The sequence below is a fragment of the Littorina saxatilis genome, linkage group LG8 (assembly GCF_037325665.1).
Source record: "Littorina saxatilis isolate snail1 linkage group LG8, US_GU_Lsax_2.0, whole genome shotgun sequence".
Taxonomy (NCBI): Eukaryota; Metazoa; Mollusca; class Gastropoda; order Littorinimorpha; family Littorinidae; genus Littorina; species Littorina saxatilis.
The window spans coordinates 20135484-20153142 of record NC_090252.1 but is presented as its reverse complement, the minus strand read 5'-3'; the positions used below and the strand labels follow the sequence as shown (position 1 = coordinate 20153142).

Here is a 17659-nt window from a genome sequence, read left to right as displayed (position 1 = left end):
TTTCTTAAAAAGAATTTTACATAAAACACATTCCTAAACCTACCAAAATCTGACACATTTTGCGCGCTTGAATGCATGCGTGCATCGGTGCGTGCGTGTGTGTGCGTGCTTGCTTGTGTGTGTGTGAGTGCTTGCATGGGTGCGTGCGTGCGTGCGTGCGTGCGTGTGTGCGTGCGTGTCGTGCGTGCGGTGTGTGTTGTGTGTGTGTGGTGTGTGTGTGTGTGTGTGGTGTGAGTGTCCTCGTTACAGTCTGTACACTGAAAGGTAATCAAATTCGCATACTCAATTTTTAATTCGACTCTGGATTAGATGGAGACTTGACAGAAGATTCTACAGATTTGTACCTGCTCAACTGTTTACGATGTCTTGCTTTCTCGCGATCCATTATGCTCTCCGCTCGTCGGTCGGTGTTCCCTCCAAGCCTTGCTCAATACGTTCTGTCTATCCAGGTAGGCAGCATACTCCTGGTCGGTTTTTTTTCATCCTTTTCTTGTATTCCGAGCATCGCTGGGCACCGGACTGTGTTTTTTGGGCCGCGGTCTTAACACTAGCGCGCCGTGCGCGAAGTTCAGAAAACGGCCTAGATGATTGGGAATTCTGGCCCATTATTATTTCTTCCTGGTCATCTCAAGAGAGTGATGAAGAACAAGCATTTGTCGATATTAAAGCACGTAATCAATCTTCTAAAACAGTGGTTTTAATTACATAAATTTTGTTTGATGGACAAATGACGTCGTGTGTCTAGTGTGACCTGTGACGACAAATTGTTCTGTCACACAATAATGACAATTCCTTTTTTTTTCTTCTTTTCAAAAACTGTGATTATGAAGCAGTCATTTGATTTGCTTCTGACTGCTAGCCAAAAAAAAGAAAGAATTAAAAATTTTGTGGAAAAAAAAGGAAATTTGCTAAAAAAAGTGTCTAGTGTGACATTGTGACGACAAAGCTTAAATTAGCAGAAATGGTACCAAACTTCAAAATATAGTGGTTATTTTTATTGTTTTTCCTTTTCACTGACAGTTTTTGTTCAAAACTGGTTCTTTTGTGTATCTAGTTGAACAACAACATTTTTTGGAAGCTTTTTTAAAGTTTGAGTTTTTGTGACGCAAAGAGTCACGCTAGACACGCAATTTTCAAACTTTAATAATTTCTTTAAAAAAACGGACAAATGGGAAGAAAAACACACAGAACTATGTATTGGGGTTCATGCAATCATTTGGTTTAAATCCAACTGCCCAGAAAAAAAGCTTATTAGCATTTTTTCTAAAACTATCGAGAGTACTCAAACACCTTGTCAAAATACGTCCCTAAAAAGCACTAATTTGCGTAATGAATGAGGAGCAGAATTTTAACTGTTTATAGTTAGTCTTTGGTTTTCTCTGCGATCATCTTTATTCATTAATCTCTCAGAAAAAACAAAAGTTCCATCTGAGTGTACATTCAGTAATAGTTACAGAACTTATAAAATACCTAGCGTACCACAGCACTTTTGACATTGGCTCACATAGCAAACATACACACATAACGTGGGTATACAAGTACAAAACATGCGTAGCGCGCCAGTTGTAGACACATAGCAAACATACACACATAACGTGGGTATACAAGTACAAACATGCGTAGCGCGCCCAGTTGTAGACACATAGCAAACATACACACATAAAGTGGGTATACAAGTACAAACATGCGTAGCGCGCCAGTTGTAGACACATAGCAAACATACACACATAACGTGGGTATACAAGTACAAACATGCGTAGCGCGCCTGTTGTAGACACATAGCAAACATACACACATAACGTGGGTATACAAGTACAAACATGCGTAGCGCGCCAGTTGTAGACACATAGCAAACATACACACATAACGTGGTATACAAGTACAAACATGCGTAGCGCGCCAGTTGTAGACACATAGCAAACATACACACATAAAGTGGGTATACACGTACAAACATGCGTAGCGCGCCAGTTGTAGACACATAGCAAACATACACACATAAAGTGGGTATACAAGTACAAACATGCGTAGCGCGCCAGTGTAGACACATAGCAAACATACACACATAAAGTGGGTATACAAGTACAAACATGCGTAGCGCGCCAGTTGTAGACACATAGCAACATACACACATAAAGTGGGTATACACGTACAAACATGCGTAGCGCGCCAGTTGTAGACACATAGCAAACATACACACATAAAGTGGGTATACAAGTACAAACATGCGTAGCGCGCCAGTTGTAGACACATAGCAAACATACACACATAACGTGGGTATACAAGTACAAACATGCGTAGCGCGCCTGTTGTAGACACATAGCAAACATACACACATAACGTGGGTATACAAGTACAAACATGCGTAGCGCGCCAGTTGTAGACACATAGCAAACATACACACATAACGTGGGTATACAAGTACAAACAGACACAGGCAGGACACACATTTCCCTGCCAACTTAAGTCTCTCCCCTCCCCCTTTGAATGAAGTATATACAAAATCTATATATATATACGACTTGTGTCTGTCTGTGTGTCTGTGTGTGTGTCTGTGTATCTGTGTCTTCGCGATGCACAGCCAAAATTCTCGATGGATCTGCTTCAAATTTGGTGGGCTTATTCAGAGAGACCCCGGACACAACCTCATCGATGAGATATTTCAACACGTGCTCTCAGCGCGCAGCGCTGAACCGATTTTGGTTCCACCTCAGCTATTTTGGTTCCACCTCAGCTACCCGGGCCCCCATACCGACACACCAAAGCCAAAGTGGATCTTTTTCAAATTTGGACACCGTATTCAGCTACACCCCGGACACAATATCATCGATGAGATATTTCAACACGTGCTCTCAGCGCGCAGCGCTGAACCGAATTTGGTTTTTGAGTTCATTTCACCATTATAAGTAACTCTTCCTTATCTTCTCATCTTCTCCATGTTTTCAGCGTTTACCTCCCTTCCTTCGTATGGTGCACTATAGTATGAGTGGGGCGTCTTCGGATATTCCCGGCGTTCTGTTACTATTTTTAGAAAGTCACCGCAGTGTCCAGAACGTAAATTGGACCCGTAAATTATCCTCACTGTAAAAGTGCAAAGGTCGAATCAATTTATAGCCACGCGAAAAATACACTGTCATCTATCTCTCTATAGATACGGCTTCTCTGTGTTTGTGTGTGTATGTGTTTTTGTGTGTGTGTGTGTGTGTGTGTGTGTCTCTATGTGAGCAACACCTGTGCATTGTTCAGTTCTGTTTGTGATGTGGTCTGGCGGCTTTTGTGTAATTTTATGTACTGGCCTTCCTTTGAGAAGCCATAACAGTTCAAAAGGGCTTAGAGATAAGCTCTAACTTGCTCAGTTCTGTTTGAGTGGAGTTCGCCTCCAAAGGTGATTAACACGGTTACATTCGTCGACAAGGATGGGACTCGATATGGTCAGGAATGGCATTATGGCCACTGAATCATGTTCGTGCTGTTCCCATTCCACGAATCTGGGAGGGACCTAAGCTTGGCGGGTCCATTGTTCGGACCCGGCGAGGCCGGCGTACGGCTGTAAGTACTTCTTCCCGGCGAAGCCGGCTACCCTGCGAAGCGGGTATTCATTCTGGTAAATCTATATATATATACGACTTATATATTGTGTGTGTCTGTCTGTGTGTCTGTCTGTGAGTTCGCGATGCACGGCCAAAGTTCTCGATGGGTCTGCTTCAAATTTGGTGGGCATATTCAGGTACACCCGGGACAGGACACAACCTGGTCGATATTTCAACACGTGCTCTCAGCGCGCAGCGCTGAACCGATTTTGGTTCCACCTCAGCTACCCGGGCCCCCATACCGACACACCAAAGCCGCTACACCACATCACAACGCCAAAGTTCTCGGTGGATCTTTTTCAAATTTGGACACCGTATGCAGCTACACCCCGGACACAATATCATCGATGAGATATTTCAACACGTGCTCTCAGCGCGCAGCGCTGAACCGATTTTGGTTTTTTGTGTTCATTTCACCATTATAAGTAATTCTTCCTTATCTTCTCCAGTGTCTTGCGTTTATCTCCCTTCCTTCGTGTGGCTTTAATCCGTATTTCCGTTTGTAAGTTACTATTTTTAGAATGTCACTGCGCTGTCCACAACGCTTCCCTTGCACCCGTAAGTTGTTCTTACTGTCAAAGTGAAAAGGTCGAATCAATTTATAGCCACGCGAAAAATACACTCTCACCTATCTCTATATATTTATAGATATATATATATACATGTATATATATATATATATATATATATATACGGCTTCTGTGTGTGTGTGTGTGTTTGTGTGTGTGTGTGGGCAAAACCTTTGTATTGTAGAGTTCTGTTTGTGATGTGGTCTAGCGGCTTTTGTCTGTCTGTATGTTCTGGCATTTGAGAAGCCACAGCAGATAATATAGGGCTAAGAAATAAGCTCTAAAATTCTCAATCCCGTTTGACAGGACTTCGCCTTCAAAGGTGATTGTGGTGAACCGCCACGCTGTCTGTCTCTGTCTCGCGATTCACCCCGGCGAAGCCGGGTATTCCTCTAGTAAACAAATATCTCTCTATAAAATGCCTTATTCCATCTGATCCATTCTCTGCTTCTTTCAATCTGTAAACTGGAAGTTCATTTTCGATAATCACCTAGCATTCATAAAATAACTTCCCAGCAACCAGCCTGAAACAGCTATAGCTCATGCGTTGAAAAATTACACTTTGTGGTGACTACTTTTAGTGCCTTAAAAGTTCCAAACGCTCACATGTTCAAAATATGCATCTCTGGAGCAAAACAACATAAACATACCGCATTTAAACGTCTAAGAACTACACGCTTGAAGATACGACATTGAATAAACATTCAATGAGTTCAGTTGTTTTCTGAATCAAAATCTACCACGAGTTTCTTTGTTTTCTGAATCGGATTAACCTTGAACAAACAATCGGCGCGAGATAGGTATCTCATACTTTGTGTAGAGCTAGAGTTGCTCATATTTCGGATTTCTACACACTCGGTCACTTTGACACACTTTGACTGCAATCTGTCGGTCAATTATGAACAATATTTCTTAAACAGAACACGCAGTTAAACGCACACATCCCTTTCAATTCAAGAACATGAAGCTGTTTTATAACCTCTACGTATCTTTCCCCTTCCGCTTCTCCTCTACCTACTACTGCTCCTTTTTCCAGTAACATATTACCATGATGGCAAGATTTCCAGAAACCGATGGTGGAGGATGGAAGACGTAAATGCACTGTGCCATTTTAGGGGCAGACTTTGGATATCTAGGGCTCTGGTATTCGCCTCCTGTCTTCAAAACACCGCCACACGTGCTGCCTAGTGACAGAAAATAACCAGTCTGCAATTTAGCTCTCATACAAAATTATGAACTTTTGACATTAAAAACACACACTCAACTAGCATAGTTATTTGGTACATAAATGAGAGAACAACCCGCAAAGAAATTTGAAATATTTCCAAACCTCTCAATTTCAAGGCAAAATAGTAACACCGGCGTAAAAAGAAAAGTTGTCTGCTGGGAAAAGGAGTCATACGGACTTTCGTTCCCAGGAACGGGAGACCTACCTCGGTAGTCCCCATCCAGACAAATTGTCCTGGACTTTTAGCGGACACATTTTCCCAGGACAGAAAGTCCTAGCCTATAATTATTTAGGGGGTCCGTCGGACTTTGAGTCTTGGGGGACATATTTTCCTGTTACAGATACCCAGGTGAAGGTGTCATGGTTGTGCGCACTTGGCCGCATTAGCTATAAGTGGACTTAAAAATCGTGGGTTTTTATTGCTTCCTCCTTGGCGCAGTTGCTATGGTGTTGGATTTCGGAGTTTGAAGGTCTTCAGACCGATTCCCGTCTGGTCCGGATTGTTTTTCTGTGTCAGTTTCTTCTCGGTGTTCTTGTATTGGTTCATTATCTCTCCACTTTGTGCGCTGGCTTTTGCAATAAACGAATCGGTCTTCCCGATCGAAATGATTTTTTTTTATATGTTGGAGAAAAAAATGTGTGTGTGTGTGTGTGTGTGTGTGTGTGTGTGTGTGTGTGTGTGTGTGTGTGTGCGTGTGCGTCTGTGTGTGCGTGTGTGTGTGTGTGTGTATGTGTGTGTGTGTGTGCGTGTGCGTGTGTGTGTGTGTGTGTGTGTTGGTGTGAGCAGGGGCGGATCCAGGGGGGGTTTCCGGAACCCCCCAGCCTAAAACAAAAATAAAAAAATAAAAAATAATAATAATACTGTTATACAATTTTGAAAACAAAGAAAAACTGATGGCTCAGATTGCACCAGATTGCTCCATTTTCCTTGATAATGACCCCCTCCGGAGCCGGCCTTTGTCTTCTAAGTGATGGTTTTGAAAAGTAGTTGGGTAATGTGCTTGCTCAGGTTGCACCAGATTAGTCAATTGTCCTAGTTTTGATCCAAATGTGTCTTCTTAAATTTACTTTTTGGAAGGTGTATTAGAGGAAGTTTTGTGGCTCAGATTGCACCGGATTGCGCCATTTTCCTTTGTTTTTATCAATATTTTCTCAAAGGGGGGAGGGGGAGCTGAGGCATGCCCCCTTACGCCCCTAGGAGGTTCGAACTCAACTAAACGCTTCGCGTCGTCAAATTGTCCCTGACAGAAATTTAAAAAACAAAAACTGAACAAAGCGGACTTTCAGTTCGGAAAATAAGTCCTAAAAGCGGACTCTCTGTCCGGAAAATGTGTCCTATATCAACGCTTACGTGCGCACTTTCCAGCCTGGAACATCTTTAGCTAGGAAGTAGAGTCCAGACACCGCACATAACACTGTAGGGTTTGTGAAAAAAGTGACTATTCGGTGCGTTGCGTTTTCAAAGCAACATTATAGGCCAGTCTCTAGCGAAGGGGTGAGTCTAAAAACACATGGACCTCAGTGGGCTTACCTGTAGATATAGCTTGCCACCATTAAAAAGCAAAGACATTGACAATTGGACAACGTACACAAACCCAACCGGCTTAATTACACAAACATTGGTTAATGAGACACAATTGATTAACACTCAAAGCGATGCTGTTGGTAACCAAGCAATCTGAAAAAAAGTTTCCTTTTCTTTGTAACTTTCACACGCAGTTTAACTTCTATAACATACCATGATATAACACAACACTTCAGGTAACACCTCACTCTATATAGTTCTGACAATAAAACAATTACACTGTTCAAAATTCAATGCTCGTCTGAGGTGATGCAGTACCCTTTCTTGTTAATGCACGAACGAAAACAAAAGTCAGATAAGGATTTAAATCACACACTAACATTGTGAATGTTCCAACACAATTCTCGTTAAGCCAGTGGAACGAGATGGTTCTAAAGTTTCGACGAAAAGAAACGCTTGTGCTGGGAACGTCTGGCTTGATTCTTGACATCTACCTGACTGTTCATGCACAGTACTTTAAGAAGTTAACAGTGTCACATAATGATCGTGCACAAATACTTACTTCTGTTCCTCACGATGTATTGGAGTTTGAATCCGTATCGATGTTTGTGGATGGATTTGCTGCTTCGGAATGTGATAGTCACTCGTCCAGTGTCAGTCGATAATGAGGGTAGCATCGCTAAGGAAATATCAAAAACAACAGTTAAAGTCAGCAAGACATAACAAAACCTAAGGCTCAATCCCTAAGATATAAACAGGACAAGTTGTCAAGGTCAGCATTGAGTAAGAAGAGGTTTGCCTCTGCTACTCGGTGCATTTTTGTTTCGAGGATTTGATTGCGGCATAAAGAATGTATATTCCCAACTCCTAAGAACAAATTCTGGTTTTTTTTCATTCAAACAGCAAAGTATGTTAAAGTCTGCATTTACTTATCAACATTTGATCATTTTCACGATTAAGTGGATACAAAATAGTATATACACAATACACTTACATAGTTGCCATTTGTATTGCGTACTTGATTGCGAAAAAAAATCGGATTCGATTAATCGCGTATATATACATAGCTTCATCTCATCGAATGAAAACAAGGAGCGTGACAGGACAAGCTCATGACCTTTTGTTTCCAGAACTTTAGTGTGAATAACGTACACTAACGTACACTAACTTCCCTTCATGAAGCAACCCTGCATATTGTTGTCTAGAGTGTGGCAAAAAAAGCTTTTTTGGAGAACCTACAGCACTAGTGTGTGGCATCATTAGCACGCTGAATCTCTCTATTTTCATTTACAGATGGAATTTTTTATCAGTTACAATCCAAACTGGAGATGTGATGGTTCTAAGCAAGTGTGTATCAACCCTGAAAACCCAACATCCGGTCCCATAATGTATTACTCTATCTTTCATTGTACACACAAATTAACTATTTTTAGCATGCAGATTTTCTCAGAAAACGCCCCTTTTGAGGGTGTTTTTACACCACAGTTTTCTCAGTGTTTATGTTAGAGCCTTGTAATTTGTCCTGGAAATAGATTTTAGCCATTGCTGGATTCGAGAATTGCCAAACTGTAATCAATCTTTATTTATTTATTTTTTTATTTGGTGTTTAACGTCGTTTTCAACCAATCAAGGTTATATCGCAACGGACTGTAATCAAACATACAGATCAAAAATATCATAATGTATACTAAGGGGAGATTTTTTATTTTATTTTTTTATTAAGTTGTGTACATGGCGTTTACTGGTAATATGCCACATATTTGTTTTCCTAGTTCAGGCTCCAGGTAAACTTGTTTTTCATCACTTTTTCAAAGTACAGCTTTCAGTGATAAAAAGTGTAACACATATTGTGTAAAAAGTAATACCAACATGTTGTTGTTCACAACATGTTATTTTTCTTTTTTTTCTTTTTTTTTCCTCATGTTTGTGAAAATCGATGAGCTAACCAATTATTTTCCGGAAAATCTACATAACTGACATAGATGCCCACCAAATTCCATCAAAATCCATTGAGATGTTACTATGTAGCATACATAAACAACAATACACCCAACTCTAGGTAGGTCTACCCCCTTACATTTTCTAGAATCACCCAGATAATGTCCTCGTCGTTTTTACATTTAGTCAAGTTTTGACTAAATGTTTTAACATAGAGGGGGAATCGAGACGAGGGTCGTGGTGTATGTGTGTGAGTGTGCGTGCGTACGTGTGCGTGTGTGTGTGTGTGTGTGTGTGTGTGTGTGTGTGTGTGTGTGTGTGTGTGTGTGTGTGCGTGTGTGTGTAGAGCGATTGAGAGTAAACTACTAGACCGATCTTTATGAAATCTGACATGAGAGTTCCGGGGAATGTTATCCCCGGATGTTTTTTTTTCCATTTTTGTCGATAAATGTCTTTGATGTCGTCATATCCGGCTTTTTGTGAAAGTTGAGGCGGCACTGTCACACCCTCATGTTTCAATCAAATTGATTGAAATTTTGGCCAAGCAATCTTCGACAAAGGCCGGACTTTTGTATTGCATTTCAGGTTGGTGGCTTAAAAATTAATTAATGACTTTGGTCATTACAAATCTGAAAATTGTAATTAAAATTATTTTTGTATAAAACGATCCAAATTTACGTTCATCTTATTCTTCATTATTTTCTGATTCCAAAAACATATAAACATGTTATATTCGGATTAAAAACAAGGTCTGAAAATCAAAAATATAAAAATTATTATCAAAATCAAATTTCCGAAATCGATTTAAAAACAATTTCATCTTATTCCGTGTCGGTTTCTGTTTCCAAAAAACATATAGATATTATATGTTTGGATTAAAAGCACGCTCAGAAAGTTCAAACGAAGAGAGGTACAGACAAGCGTGCTATGCAGCACAGCGAAACCACTACCGCGCTGAATAGGCTCGTCAGTTTCACTCCGTTTTGCACAAGCGGCGTACTACGGTCATTTTGAAAAAAATGCAGTGCGTTCAGTTTCATTCTGAGAGTCCCACAGCTTGACTAAATGTAGTAATTTCGCCTTACGCGACTTGTTACTGTATAAGGTTAACCTTCACTTCAAAAAGTCATGATTGTGTTAGAAGAACTGTTTCTTAGCATTTGGTCTTTATTCAATGAAATTGCAAGCACCAGTGCATTAGAACCTAGTGTCAGCTAGTCACTAACCTACAGTATGAATATTGATTGTTGTATCTCTGGCAAACACATGCACGTGTAATGTGCTTAGTTCTGTCCTTTTAATGTGTTCTTTTGTTTTGGACAATTGCCCATTTCCCAACGCTTATGTTCTTTCCTCTGATAGTAAATGCTCCTATCAGGAAAGGCATAACCCCACATTATTGTGCCAGACATGTCCATTGGAAGTGCTTCACACGAAATTTAAATTATTTCTGCTACAATGTGTGTCTTTATAATTGTTAAGGCGTGTGTCCCCTTCCCTTCACACACATTTCTCAAAGGGGTCCGCAGCATCACTACTGTTGCAGAATTTCCGCTTCCCAGTTCCAAAGTCCGAAGTAAACTGGATGGTCACTCCACCTTCATTGCAATCTGTGAAAGAAAGACTGATTTTCTTAATTGCTTGAACATATATTCACATGTGAATCCGTGATATATTGTGTAAAAAATTCCATCTCACACGGCATACGCGCTTTGAACTTCGGATAAGGCGCTATATAAATACCCGTTACTATTATTATTATTATAGTCTGCAGCATAAACTGTCATCGTCTTTGCTTTTTTCCCCTTCCCTTCTCTTTCATTTATCATATTTATTCATTTGCTGAAGTAGACAATTGTTGCAAACAGGTTCTCTTTTTTCATCGTGTTTTGTTCATGTTTCTGTTGAGTACATTTTCATTGTTATCGTGTTATTGTTCTTCTAACCTGCCGTCACTTCTTCCTATTTTGTTTATGCTTGTTACTTTGTTACAAAGCTTTTTCTTTGCAAGCCATTTAAGATTTTCGGAATATTCTCAATAGGCAAAAAAGCAAGTAACCAAATACAAACACCATGCATTGCACCCGTCACTTTTCTCTTACCCTCTTCAGCAATGTTGATGTCAACGAAAAAGATTGTAATTTGGCTCTCAATGTCAGGTGTAAAGGTCCACTGGCAGAACGTGTCTGGTGGGTATGCACCGGGGTAGTTTGGACTCGATAGTTCTCCTTCTCCTTCACTTAGCCTTGGAAGTTCCCGACGACAGTCTATAACACACACACACACACACACACACACACACACACACACACACACACACACACACACACACACACACACACACACACACACACACACACACACACATACACACACACATACACATACACACACACACACACTGTCATGTTGTGTCAACACGGCGGGATCCTAAATACGCATTATGAAGACTGGGGTCACAATGGGATACTGGCCTAGTGGAAAATACGCCCAATAAGTGGAAGATCCAGTGTTCAATTTCGGCTTTGCCTGGTTGGTTAAGGTTACAGATTTTTATTCCGATCTGTCAGGTCAACGGATGTGCAGACCTGCTGGTACCTTATCCCCCTTCGTGTGTTTACGCAAGCACAAGACCAAGTACGCACGGAGAAGGTCCTGTAATATACGCCAGAGGTGATGGGGTTATAGAAACCCGAAAATACCAAGCATGCTTTCTTCGTAATCGAGTATAGCTGCCAAAATGCAAAACACGAATAAACGTTTGAGTTCAATTTCATGAACAAAGAAGAAGATGCTTTTTCATCGATCCTGAGGGTTCACATTGCCTTCTGCTTCATCGTCATAAAACTTAACCAATGTTGATAAAGATGAAACTATAGACCATGCGTGTTCCCCGAGAACCGTAACAATTGCCTAACAATAAATCAGTGGGCATTAGTTTCAATGGAAAATTGGACATCTTACATCGCCCTTAGTAGTATATGTACTAGTTTGTATCAAAGGCTGGATGCAAATAATATGCGTCGTGCGGATGGTGATATCACGGATTAAACAAACTGAACCATTCGTGATCGGATATGTAGAGTAAAGTCACAGAGAGAAAAGTTGTGTAGTGTAGCTACAATTAACCTTCCAAGCGTATCACATAATAATAGTTAGACCGTCAACTGAGAGAAGTCCCCCACAAACCTGCATAGCTGTAGACACTCAGGACGAAGCCAGGGCGATGTTGAAAGTCAGATATAGAGTCTGGTGTTCGTACTTTGAGAGTCACGTAGAAAAGTTCGCCCTGGATTGCTTTGACTGCACATACAACACACAATCATGCCAATGCAAATGTCAGTAGTACTACCTATTCATTGTTATGATTTATTATCATCAATCTACCAAAATAAAAGATCAAACGGAGTGTTCGATTTTTATTTCATGGTTCAGAAAAATATTGCTTATTTTCTGAAGTCAATCGTTTTAGCGAATCTTTCTTTGATTCTTAAAAGTCATTTCAGATTTTTGAAAAATAGTTAACGGTTGGTAATTACCAATATATCGTAAACAAATATATCGATAGGTTTTGGTAAGAAGACGCAGGTGCGATGAATGTGGTACCAGTATATTTGTGGTAAGTAAGGAGGCATTTCTTTGCTGTAAGCACATTTAAAATGCACATTTAATCTGTTTAATAATAATAATAATAATAATAATAATAATAATAATAATAATAATAATAATAATAATAATAATAATAATAATAATAATAATAATAATAAATGAGCATTTATATAGCGCAACATCATAACTATACAAGTATGCTCTTTGCGCTTGACACATTTAAAATTAAAACACAGTTATACAAGCATTTACATCTACATTCATAGTCAACAACGCTTAATTAAAAGCATACACCATCAAAGATACATTACAAAAGATTCTTCCACTAACTAAATAATAAAAACATGAATAAAATAGGTAGTGAAAAATCACTAAAACAACAAATAACACTAAAATTAAAACACAGTTATGCAAGCATTTACATCTACATTCATAGTCAACAACGCTTAATTAAAAGCATACACCTTCAAACATACATTACACAAGATTCTTCCACTAACTAAGTAATAAAAACATGAATAAAATAGGTGGTGAAAAATCACTAAAACAACAAATAACACTACATGTAGCCTACTGATGGACTGAGAAAACAAAATCAGAGGTTGTATTTCCTGAAGAGGTGCGTTTTAAGTGCTCGTTTGAATGCTTGGGGTGACTGAGAGTGGCGGATGTGAAAGGGGAGATAATTCCATTGTGTGGGTGCGCAGAAAGTAAAAGTGCGTTGTCCGTATGTTTTGGTTTTGGTGTGTGGAATGGTAAGGATGCGACAGTCAGAAGAGGCACGGAGTTGTCTTGCTGGAGAATAGACGGTGAGGAGTTCAGAGAAGTAAGCAGGAGACGAACCAGAAAAGAAGTTAAAGCAGAGGGTAGACAGTTTGTAGTCAATGCGGGCTTGAATAGGTAACCAGTGCAGTGTGCGAAGAAGTGGTGTTGCGTGATCTCGTTTTCGTGCTTTGAGAATGAGGCGTACTGCCGAGTTTTTGACTTTTTGTAGTTTATGCAGGAGGTACAGAAGACAGCCAGAGAGAAGAGAGTTGCAGTAGTCAAGTTTAGAAAGAACAAAGGCACAGACAAGAGTGTTAGTTGTTTGAGAGAAGAGTGTGTGGCGAATGGTGCTGATCTTACGAAGCTCAAAATAAGCTGCTCTACAGACTAAAGATATATGTTTGTTAAGGGTCATGTCAGATGAAAGGGTGAATCCAAGGTTTCTAGCTGATGGTGAGAAAAGAATGTCGGTGTTGCCTATTTGAACAGAAACAGGTTGTGGAGATGGAAATGTAGTGTTCTTCTTTTTGCAAAGTAAGACTTCAGTCTTATCATCATTTTAAGTTTGTTATCAACCATCCAAGATTTAACATCAGTGATGCATGTCTGAATGGTCTGGATGGCGAAATGTGTCTCTGCTGGGGGACTGGGTTTATACAGCTGGGTGTCATCAGCAAAAGACTGATTTAAAACAGAATGGTTTTGAATCAGTGTGGAGAGGGGCTTAGTGTACATGATGAAAAGGATGGGACCAAGTACTGAACCTTGAGGAACGCCGAAAGAAAGTGGGGCTGGAGCAGACATCTGGCTATCGACAAGCACAGCCTGAGTCCTGCCAATGAGATAGGACTCAAGCCATGCTAGTGGTGGACCGGAGATGCCGCACAGAGTCTGAAGTCTATGGAGAAGCGTGACATGGTCAATCGTGTCGAACGCTGCAGAAAGGTCAAGTAGGGTAAGCACTGACACATCACCACCATCCAGAGCAGACAGAATGTCACTGATTACTTTAAGTAGGGCTGTTTCAGTACAGTGAGAAGGGCGATAAGCGGACTGAGAGTGCGAGATCTTCTTCTCTTCTTCTTCTGCGTTCGTGGGCTGAAACTCCCACGTACACTCGTGTTTTTGCACGAGTGGAATTTTACGTGTATGACCGTTTTTACCCCGCCATTTAGGCAGCCATACGCCGCTTTCGGAGGAAGCATGCTGGGTATTTTCGTGTTTCTATAACCTACCGCACTCTGACATGGATAACAGGATCTTTTTCGTGCGTATTTTGTCTTGTGCTTGCGTATACACACGAAGGGGGATAAGCCACTAGCAGGTCTGCACATAAGTTGACCTGGGAGATCAGAAAAATCTCCACACTTAACCCACCAGGCGGCCGCGGCCGGGATTCGAACCCTCGACCTTCCGCTTTGGAGGCCGACGTCTTACCACCACGCCACAGCGCCCGTCAGTGCGAGATCAAATCATGGGTGTTCAAATATGACAACAGCTGCTTCAAAACTACCTTTTCAAAAACGTTGGACAAGAATGATAAATTAGATACAGGACGATAATGTTTCAAAATATTGACATCAAGACTTGGTTTTTTGAGAAGTGGTTTGACAAGTGCAGTTTTGAACAATGATGGAAAAACACCAGATAACAGGCTATATCATTGACAAGTTGAGTAAGAGTTGGCAACAACACATCAAGATTCTCAAAAAGCAATGGTGTGGGTATGGCATCAAGTGGACAAGGTTTAGCAACATAAACGAAAGCATGGTACAGTGCATCTTGTTTGTGATCTATCTTTTCACGGCAGATGCGTAGCAATCAAGGTCTCAGTTGGAAAAAGCTGCTCGGAACCAGAGCAGATTTGGCTTGGGTTCTTTGAGTGTGAATGATCAACGAGTGGCTTGACATTTTTAACGAATCATTACTGTGGCCTACTTGAAACAATCATCTGTTTATGAATTTGTCATCAGTTATGATTGAGCAGTCTCATAGGAATCGTCCATAAAATGTTAAACCGAAAAAGGGCAGACGATTCAGAATTACACAGGCTGCTGTACAAAATCAGATCTAAAATGATATTTTGAACTGCGATGTCTGCGTAAATGCCCTGTGACGAAATATATTGTCCTGGTCATGTGTATACACATCAGCTTCTATTGGGAAGATCAGTATTTTATATTAATCAGAAATGCAAGATCAGAAATAGTTCTGAAGATCGGCTTTGATTTCAGTTTCAGCGGCAAACTAGCAGATCTGTCCAAACCGGCATCGTTTCATGGTTGAAACTTGAATAATCACAAATAGATCTGAGAGGGGGTAAGTTTGATAGTAAACTCAGAGGCAAAAGAAACGCAAATGCTGCAGTGAAGATGGGTTACACATAAATTTGAATGTCGATTTAATTATTTCGGGTTAACAATAACAAGGGAACGAATTGACCAATACAAAAACCATACGGAAAAGTGTATTGGGATGAGAACATGACGTGCCATGTTCCACTGAACACTGTTTGAAGACGATTGAAAGTCAATAGCGTGTTGCTCCTCCCTGGGCGTTGATGACTGTGGCGCACCTCCGGTACATGGAGAGGACGAGGTGATTAATTTGCTGCTGAGGGACCTGAGCCCACACCTGGGTCACGGCAGCACGCAGTTCTGCTATTGTGCGGGGTCTCCGGGCAAGGGCATTAATCCTGCTTTGCATGATGTCCGAAAAGTGTTCGATTGGGTTGAGATCCGGAGATCGAGCAGGATGAGGCAGAAGGTTCACGCTGTTGTGACGCAGGACGTCCTGGGTAGAACGTGCAGTATGGTGACGGGCATTGTCTTGCTAGAACAGGCAGTTCCGGTGCCTCTGGAAAAATGGAACCACATAGAGACGCAGTACTTGATTGATGTAGCGGTCTGCATTGACACCATTCCCACGACCTTGGCCGACGTTCTAAAAGACGACACGCCTCACTCGCGGATTGACACCAATGGCGCCCCATATCATGACGCGGGCACCTCCCCATCGATCATGCTGCAGGATGTTATTGTTAGCAAACTGCTGTCCAGATCTTCGCCAGATCCGGACACGCCCATCGCCAGGTTCCAGGCAAAAGCGCTTCTCGTCCGAAAAAAGAACCCTCCGCCAGTCCCGATGGTGCCAGTGGGCATGCTGCTGTGCCGAGGTCAGACGATCCAGGCGATGCTGAGCTGTCAAGACAGGACGTCGAGCAGGACGCCGATTTACCAGGTTCTGCCCACCAAGGCGTCGGCGTACAGTTCTGGCACTGACGGGTTCTCCATGCACCCCGAATGTGTTACGGGCTCTGTTGGCGGTAGTTTCGAATGCATCTCGCTGGTGTTGATGGACAAGATGGCGATCTTGTCGGGCTGTTGTTACCCGGGGTCTGCCACGTCCTGGTAAGTCGCAGGTACTGTTAGTGACATCAAAACGTTGCTGCAGGCGATAAACCGTGGTGACATTTACTCCAAATGCCCTAGCAACTTGCTAAACTGATTGTCCGGCTTAAATTCTCACGATCGCCTGATGGCGCTGATCTGGTGATAGTCTCGGCATCGCGCCTGTGTCGCAGAAATGAATGTTGTAACAGTTTTGTGAGTATTGTACAGCTTGCCTGAACACTCTGAACACGAAAAGCTGCTTTTCCACATTGTGCATGTGCTGAAAGTGGTCCCCATGACGGTTTGGGATCCCCGTCAACAAGACCTTGCGTGTGACCCAGATAACGGCAAACACGGTTCTGACAAGATACGACCGCTAAAACAACACGTGCAGAACATGCTAGTATCATGATTTTATTTTTATGTCAAGTCCATAAAGGTTTAATTAACGCATCCTTTATTTGCGTTTCTTTTGCCTCCGAGTATATTTAATTTTTTTACGGCAGTTTTATTTGAAGATAGTGTAGTGGAGATAGAGACATACAATGGAATGTCTCTGGTGAAGACTACAGTTATATATGATTTTTGTGTTGTAATATTAAAATTCTACCCTGACCAAAACAAAACAAAAAACAAATCCCTACCTACCTACCCTATTTTTTGTAGCCATGTTACCAGAAACGCACAACTTTTTTTTTGGCCTTACCATGCAAACGCAACGATTCGAATTTAGAGAAGGTTATCTGTCACTCACACACACACACACACACACACACACACACACACACACACACACACACACACACACACACACACACACACACACACACACACAATGGGCGGATCCAGGGGGGGGGGGGGTTCCGGGGTTACCGGACAACTCCCACCCCCCTCTCTCTAGCCTAAAAACTAAAAAAAAGAAAGAAATAGTTTAAAAATAAAGACAAACTGATGGCTCAGATTGCTCAATGTTCCTTGATTTTTATCAAGATTTTCCTGGAGGGGGGGAAATGCCCCCGAACTCGCAATATAACAGGGTTTTT

The 17659-nt window shown here is 41.3% G+C and overlaps 1 long non-coding RNA gene across 1 annotated transcript; it reads right to left on the bottom strand.

Moving 5' to 3' along the window:
- Positions 1–5213: 5213 nt before the first annotated feature.
- Positions 5214–10455, bottom strand: LOC138972221 (uncharacterized). Its single transcript, XR_011457498.1, has 3 exons — positions 10359–10455; positions 7475–7591; positions 5214–5343 (listed from the first exon to the last, which is right to left on the bottom strand). It is a non-coding gene; the product is annotated as an uncharacterized lncRNA (long non-coding RNA).
- Between the last annotated feature and the right edge of the window lie 7204 nt (positions 10456–17659).